The sequence below is a fragment of the Mustela erminea genome, chromosome 5, assembly GCF_009829155.1.
Source record: "Mustela erminea isolate mMusErm1 chromosome 5, mMusErm1.Pri, whole genome shotgun sequence".
In the NCBI taxonomy this organism is placed as follows: Eukaryota; Metazoa; Chordata; class Mammalia; order Carnivora; family Mustelidae; genus Mustela; species Mustela erminea.
This window is the reverse complement of record NC_045618.1, coordinates 83,451,270-83,459,642: the sequence shown is the minus strand read 5'-3', so window position 1 is coordinate 83,459,642 and position 8,373 is coordinate 83,451,270.

The following is an 8,373-nucleotide window of genomic DNA, read 5'->3' as shown; positions in this document are numbered from 1 at the left end:
TGGCTATGCCAGTGTAATGGTGGCCAATACAACCGATGGCTCTAATAATAGCAAATTGTCAGCTTTAGTGACCTGGATACACTTACTTGCTCTTTTAGTCATTTTATTCTCCCTATGGAAAAACAATTTATTGAGTACTTAATTTGTGTTTCTCCCTCACCACTTCTATAGGGTGACCTCCCTTGTCTCAGAAAAGAATTTGAGGTCAATGCTCTTATTCTTTTGCACATGTTTCTTACCATTGAAGAGATTATTTTAGCATCCCTAGAGTGGAAGCGAAGAGATGCTGTGCCCGCAAGGATCGGTGTCAGCGGGGACCAGAGGATGTGGAAGACCTCACATGAGAATGGAATGAGGTCACAGGTGGTGATTTAGGAGGTACCCGGCTGAGGACCTGGGGGTGCTGAAGAATCAGAGAGCATACTTGCCCCCCGTCTCCAAGAGTCAGTGTTCATGAACCTCGTATTTCCCACCATCCATGAAGGATCTGGGCTTAAGGTTGAGTTTAATTTAATTTAAAGAAAGTGAAGATGTGTGCCTTTGGAAGATATTACAATTATGGTTACCGCTTCCCAATCTCTCTATTACATTGGACCATACACAGTAAGCAGGTGTGTGTGGCAGTCATCATGCTAGGGGCTAGGAAAAGAGCAGTATGCAGACTAGTCCCTGGCTAGAGCTTCCAGCATAGTGATGAAAACAGACTAGGTCTACAATCAGTCATTCTGTAAAGAGAAGCTCTGGGGAGAAATCTGCAGCGATGGCGAATGTGCGGGGAGATCAGTGATATAGAGTGGTCCAAGATGGCCGCACAAGGAGGGTAGCTGAGTTGAAGGAGCCAGAAGGGTCCAGAAAAGAGGGCAATGGAAGGAATTGGGAGTTGAAAGCATCTTGCCAACCAAGCTGGCTGTTTGTTAACAAGCACAGAGGAGGACAACATGAGGTGCCCTTTTAGAAGTTTAGAGTCAGATCATGTAGGGCCCGAGGTAGGGAACCTGAGTTTGGGCAATGGGAAGATGTTGAAAATCATAGAACAGGCTGATAGCTTAATACTCTTCACTGAAGGCACACTCAGTGCCGAGACAACGGGGCCTTTAAGGGGGAACCTATATCCATGTCCATCAGAAGAATATTTCCATCGTCTTGAGAAAATTCCCTGGTGTCCATTCTCAACCCCACCAGAGGCAATGGCTGTTGTAGATACTTATCACTATGAATTAGTTGTGGTTAATCTTAAACTTCACATAAAGGGAATCATGAGATCTGTTCTCTTTTTTGCCTGACCTCTCCCACTAAACATAATGTATTTGAGTTTCACCCATGAGCTGTGTGTGAGCAGTTCATTTCTTTTTAATGCGTATTTTTCTATTGTATTTGTATACTACAACTGGTTTTTCTGTCTTCCTGTTGAACATTAGGTGGTGTTCAGAGTTGGCTATTACGAATAAAGCTGATACAAACAACTCTTTTTTGTGAACAAATGTATTTATTTATCTTGGGCAAAGACCTAGAAGTAGAAATACTGGGTCAAGAGGTAGGCATACATTTAAGAAATTGTCGAACATTGTACATTTTCATCTGTTGGGTATGAGAATTCTAGTTGTTCCAACCCCTTTACCAGTATTTGGCATCATCAGACCCTTCCATAAGTCACAGTGCTCATGAATGGCATCTCTCAGTAGTTTCAATTTGCATTTTCCTGATGCCTAATAAACATTTGCGTGTGCTTATTTGCCATTTGTATATCTTCTCTTGTGAAGCATCTATTGAAGTCTTTTGTGCCACCACCCCCTCTTTTCGAAATTAGATCGATTGTTTTCTTATTTTCGAGTCTTCAGAGTTCTTATGCATTCTGGATATAAATCTTTTATCAAATATATATTGCAAATATATTCTCCCGGTCTGTGACCTACCTTTAATTTTCTTAACTACCTTTTGAAGAGCAAAGGTTTTTAATTTTGATGAAGTTCCATTTTTTTCATGAGAGTTCCTGCTCATCATGTCTTATTGCAGAGATCTTTGCAGAAGCCATGGCCACTAATATTTTTCTCTTATGTCTTCTTGTAGAAGTTCTATTGTTAGCACTTATATTTTCTCCTCCTTCCTCCTCCTTTCCTTCTTCTTCTTCTTCTTTGGATTTTATTTAAATTCAAGTTAGTTCACATATAGTGTACTATTTGTTTCAGGGGTAGAATTTAGTGATTAATCAGTTGCATAGAACACCCGGTGATCATCACATCACAGGTCCTCCTTAATGCCCACCAGCCAATTACCGTATTCCTCCACTCACCTCTCCTCCAGCAACCCTCGCTTTCTTTCTTACAATTAAGTCTCTTATTGTTTGCCTCCCTTTGTTTTTATCTTATTTTATTTCTCTTTCCCTTCTTCTATGTCCATCTGCTTTGTGTCTTAAATTCCACATATGAGTGAAATCATATGATACTTGCCTTTCTCTGACCGATTTATTTCACTTAACATTATACACTCTACCTCCATCGACATCATTGCAAATGGCAAAGTTTTGTTCTCTTTGATGCCCTGAGTAATTGCGTCTATGATACATTTCAAGAAAAGATTCGTTTTGTTTCTTTTCTTTTTTTGAAGCAGTTACAGGCCCACTCAGATTCTAGGGAACAGCAGAGACCCTACCTTCCATTAGGATAATTCTATTTACCACCATGTGTGTATGGCTGTGTGACATATTTGTGCACCAAGTGGCTGAACTGAAATGTCTGTTGCATGCCTGCATATTTTAAGCTAATGGTTGCACTTCACATTATAAGTTAAAAAGTATGTAACTTGAAAAAAGTATATAACTTGAAATTTAGACAGAAAGCAAATTAAGACATCCAACTTTGCAAAGAGCAAACTTTCCCATAGAAGCATATGAAGAAACTTTTATAAAATTCCAAAACAAGGTCTTTTATCTTAAAAGAGGTAACATAATAAAGGATATGAAAAGACAAGGAGAATATAAAAATTTGTCTATTTCTATTTTTAAAAATTTATTTGTTTATTTTAGAGGGAGAGAGAGAGAGCAGGGAGGAGGGACAGACGGAAAGGGAGCAAGAAACCCAAGCAGACTCCGAGCTAAGCACAGAGCAATGCAGGGCTCCACTCATGACCCTGAGATCACAATCTGAACTGAAAGCCAGAGTCAGTTGCTTAACCGAATGAACCACCCAGGTGTTCCCAAATTTATCTATTTCTTTATCAAATAGTTATTGAGTATGTACCATGTACTGTGCTGAGCTGAACTTGGGCACTGAGAGAGTTCACTGCTAACATTCCTTGGCCTCAATGACTTTACAGTCTAGTGCAAACAAACAACGCCCTTTAGGACAACGATTGCCATAAAAGAGGCACGTGACATGCCCATCGCCAGCATTAAGACTTCTACAGATGACTTAGGGGAGATACCATGTAGTTCCCTCTAGTTTGCTAGGATGAGTGTCAGCCTGCTACAGGAGCCAGCAAGAGCTTCTGTGTTCTAGGCAAGAGAAGGAATGTGCAAGACAGAAAATTAGAAAGTTTTGAGATGGTGTGGTGTGTTTGGAGGAGGAAGGGAGCTCTTGCTGTGTAAAGTCGCTGTATGCATCTTTTCTAGTCCACAGGGGTAAGAGAGCCAACGCTTTCTGACAGACTCTGTTGTTCTTTGGTTTGGCACTTTATCCTGAGGACATCAAGGAACCTATTCCCATTCCCTTATCCCCATAGTTAAGGATCAGAAGGAATCAGACATCCTGCAATTACTCTGGAAGGCGGAATTATTCCAGCATTTCTTTTAACCAGTTTACAGAATATTGGCGGCTAAAGGTTGGGGTTAAAAAAATACTTTCCAAGGAGAGTATCAAATCTACATTTATTATTGTTCATGCTGCCATTTTTCACATGCACACAGAAACTCTAGAAAAATTCTTCTAGAGAAGTTGCTGAAATTACATAATAGTGACAGTTGGATAGTTAAACACTACTTTAGTCCAGTTAGGGGAATGTAAGTCTCCGTCTTAAGGGTGAGGAGGAACCTGATACCTCAAAATATGGTTTTTCTTTACCATCTGCTAAATCTATTTGAGAGAGCATATAAATCAAATTTGCATATATTTGTAAATGGACGCTAGGAAATTTTTAAGAATTATGCGTTTGAGTTCTATTTATCGAGAAATGGCCAGATAAATAAATTGTGCTGGAGGTAAGCACAAAAGAAAAGAACGTGGAGCTTTCAGGACACATTTTTATACATGAAGGAAAGGCTATGATGAAGATATTTGTCTCAGCAAATAATCCTAAATTCATAAGGGACACCTAAATATATTTACTCAGTATTTTCTTTGAAGAAGCAACAACTTTAATTTGATCCAGATTTGACGAATATTTTTCTTCTTATCAGCATAAATAAATAAATAAATACATAAATACATAAATAATGACAATCTGAGTTTCTCTTTAGGCAGCTTCCGTTTCTGGAGCTCAGGCTGCGAAGTCCTCTGAGAGAAGCTTCTCTCTGTGCGCGGCGCATTCATCACTGTCGTCTTGCGTGGTCATCACTTACGGTTGCAGAAAAGTTTCTGAAATATTCCCTTTTTTCTTGCCCAGGCCATATGAACAACACTGAGAGCATTTTTCACTGTGAGATGGATATTGCGGCAATGAAAATAATACAGCCCTGCGAAATACCTGAGGGACTCTCAGGAGATGCCACCCAAAGACATTCATGTCCACATGCCAGTCAGAAAGGAGAGAAAAGGCAGTTTCCAGGAAAACGTCCATGGCCTGTCGGGCAGCTGAACCTGTCAAGTTTGGCATGAAATTGGCCTCCCTCCCTCTCCATGTTTTGCTTATCGAGGATTATTCTTTTGTTGTCACGGAATTACATTTCCATAGCTTTGTCTTACCGAGTTCTGGGGGATACCATCTTGCTAAGGTGGACCAGTTGGTAGTTAGAAGAGAAAACTTCTCCTGCCTTGTTAAGATATCCAGGTGGCACTGGTTTTCTAGCACCCCTCCCCCACACCCATGTAGCTTCAAGCAATCCAGAGATTAAAAAATTTCAAAGCAACCAAAATTTCAGAAAGTTCAGATTAGCTGCTACAAATTAGTATGTTTAGATGCATAAAGTTGTTTTGTGTTTTGGCAGACTGTGCTGGAGATTGCCTGTGACTGGATATATCCTATATGGTATTAGATTCAGAGTTATTGCCACTGGGCACCATGCCAATATTGGATCTTTTTTGATTCCTAGTTAACTATTCTGTATGCAAGAAGTCTAACAAGCACTACACACAACAATCGCCGTATTGTTAGGAAGTCTAGCACCTGAGCATAACCAGGCTCCTCAGGTGTCCGTGTTCCTGTTACGAACTCTAGATTATTCATAATGAAAAACTCCAGGGGGAAAACAGGAAGAAGAGGCTTCATTTCTATTTTCTTTATTTCCTATTTTAAGTTCTTGGCGAGATATGGGCATTACAAGGAAAAGAATGCTGAGAATTACAACTATGAGGCTCCCTGATTAAAATCTAAGAAGTGTGTTCTTGGGCAGGTGGTCAGGGACAGGTGAGACCGCTATGATGGTGGCATGGGCTCCCTGGAGGGCAAGAATAAGAATGAGTAAGGAAATATTTCCTGATGCTTACTTCAAAGACTGTTCAGCAATTTGTTTCAGGTGTCAAGTGATTCATGCCCAAGGTAGGTGGATGGATATACAAGCTTTGAAGAGATTGACTTAGCCTGCTTTTAGTGCATACAGCTCATTTGTACAGATCATCAATCAGGCACTAAATGATGGATAGAACAGTTGATAGTGGGTTGGTTCTAATAGATCCTCAAAATCCTTCATTGCCAGCCTCTGAGATGATCTTTGCCTCCTGGTATTCATGCCTTTATGTACTATCTTCCCACATTGAAGCATGGCTGGTCTATGTGGCCTGTAGAAGATGATAGGGGTGACTTCCTAGGCTAGGTCATAGAGGACAGTGAAGTTTCCACCCTGTTCTCTTAGATCTTTCTCTCTGGACAAAGCCCATGATAATGTCTTGAAGACACAAAGGGGCCCTAAGGAAAGCTCCACTTGAGGACGAGTTGGTCCAAGAGCCAGCATGAGCTTGTCAGCCACGTGAGCCCCCTTGGAAGTGGATCCTCCAAGATCCGTCTAACCTTCAGATGACTAGTGCCCCAGCCATTATCTGAATTAACCTCATGGGACACCCTGATCCAGAACTGCCTAGCTGAACAAGTCCAGAACTCCTGATTCACAGAAACAAAAAATCAAATTGCATTGTTTTAAGGCATTAGGCTTTGTAATAAATTGTTACAGAGCAGTGGATAGCTAACATTGAACTTCATCTCCCATCTGATTTCTCTAGGGTATGCCAGTTGCCTCAAAAATACCAAACCTTGGAAACCAAGACCCACTCAGGCCTTGTCTTCTTGTGGATTGCTGTTTGCCAAAATCTACTTTCTTTGGTTTCTTGGGTACACAGCTAGACTAGATCTTCCAGCCTCGCTAGAGGTTAGGTGGGGTCATGTGATTATGCTCCCGGCCAATGGAGTATAATTGAAAACCTGGCTCATAAAACCTCACCAGTGTGCTCCCCCAGGCTATTTTTTTTTCTATGCTGGATTAGGATGCAACTCTCGAGGTGACCTTTTAAGTTCTGTGTTGAAGATGGCCTTGCCATCTTCAGCCCAAGTTCCTACAGGATTATGTGGAGGAATGTGGACTGTTTTGTAAGCAAGAATGACCTTTGTTTTGATGTCACAAAGCTTTGGGGGTCTACCTGTACACCAACCTAGTCTATTCTAATCTACTCAGTGCTCTCCCATTTTCCAGACCCTTATGGGAAACTTTGTCAAATCTTTTTCCTTGAAAGTTTTCCTTTCCTATGTACTATTTCTGAAAAGTTAAGTTCTCTCATAAACTGGTAAACAAATCTGTTCTAATAAGCTCAACTAATGGGCCTGTATTAAGGTTTGAGGGCTACAAGATAACATATTAGAATTCAACAAGGTCCTGCTACAGATATATATTAAACTAAAGAAACAACTCCAAAGAACTTCGAGAAACTTAGCAAGCTAATGAAATAGCTTTGAGAGGAAAGACAGATTTTGCCTCACTCCAGTCATAGCATGCAGGGACCTTCCAACATTTGGAGGATGTTGGTACTGAATTATAATGTATTCTAAGAGTTTTAGCCTGACTGACTCCAGGGAAGATGAAGGTTTGTCTATAAGTTTGGTGTGACATCACACCATTAGCTTTGTTGTTTCTGGAGACTGGTGTTTGGGCTAATTTCTCATACATATTTGGGGCTGAGCAATTTTAATCCTCAAATGTTTTCCACGTCCTTTAGGCATCAGCAAGAGAAGAGGCCAAGTAGAGTGATCTGGAGATGTGATGTTTCGTGGCACACCAAGACACTGAGGAAGATCCCACTGGGACATCATGAGCACTTGAGTTTTAGTTTTTTGTTGGTTTGTTTTATGAAAAGGAGATAAAAAAGAAGACAGGACAGAAGAAAATATCCACATAGTATTGGTCGCACCTGGAGGTTTACTCCAACTAAGGAGAGATTATGGCAGTGTCAGATTTTACCAGATACTTGCCTTCATGCCTCCTTTTACAGATTTCCCACCAGTACCCATGTAGCCTGAGAGATGTGAGCAAAGTAAACAGTATGATATGTTCTAGCTCCTTCATATCTGCATGTAGTTACAGAGCCGTTTAAGACTGTCTCTTATGGATAATTCCAGGAAAACATATTCTATACAATCGTGTCTTAGCCTGGGTTCCCCAGAAAGCAGAGCTCCAGGCAGAAAGCCTATGTGAAATTCCTTTGTCAACCCTCTGTCCTGGGGGACAGAGGTGAGGACAGACATATTTGTCCAGTGGTTCTATCAGCAAAGAAGATATACAGGTGGCAAATAAGCACCTGAGAAAGCTCAACTTCATGAGTCATTCGGGAAATACAAGTTAAAGTCACAGTGGGATTCCACTATAATCTATTTGTATGACTAATAATAAAAGATTGGCCACACCAAGTGTTGCCAAGGATCTGAAGCAAGTGGAACTCAGATACAATGTTGGTGAGAATGTTCAGTGGAATATCACTTTGGGGAAACAGTTTGCTGGGTTTTTGTAAAGTCAAGCATTCACTTACCATATAACCCAGAAAACCCACTTCTAGGTATTTAGAGATATGAAAGCATCTTCACAGCAAAACTTGAACACAAATGTTCATAGCAGCTTTCTTTAAAATAGTCAACCCTAAAATAACCCAAATATCTCAGTGGGAAAAAAGAATAAACAAACCATGGTAAATCCATATGATAGAATTCTCCACAGCAATAAAAAGTAATGAACTTCCCTCACAC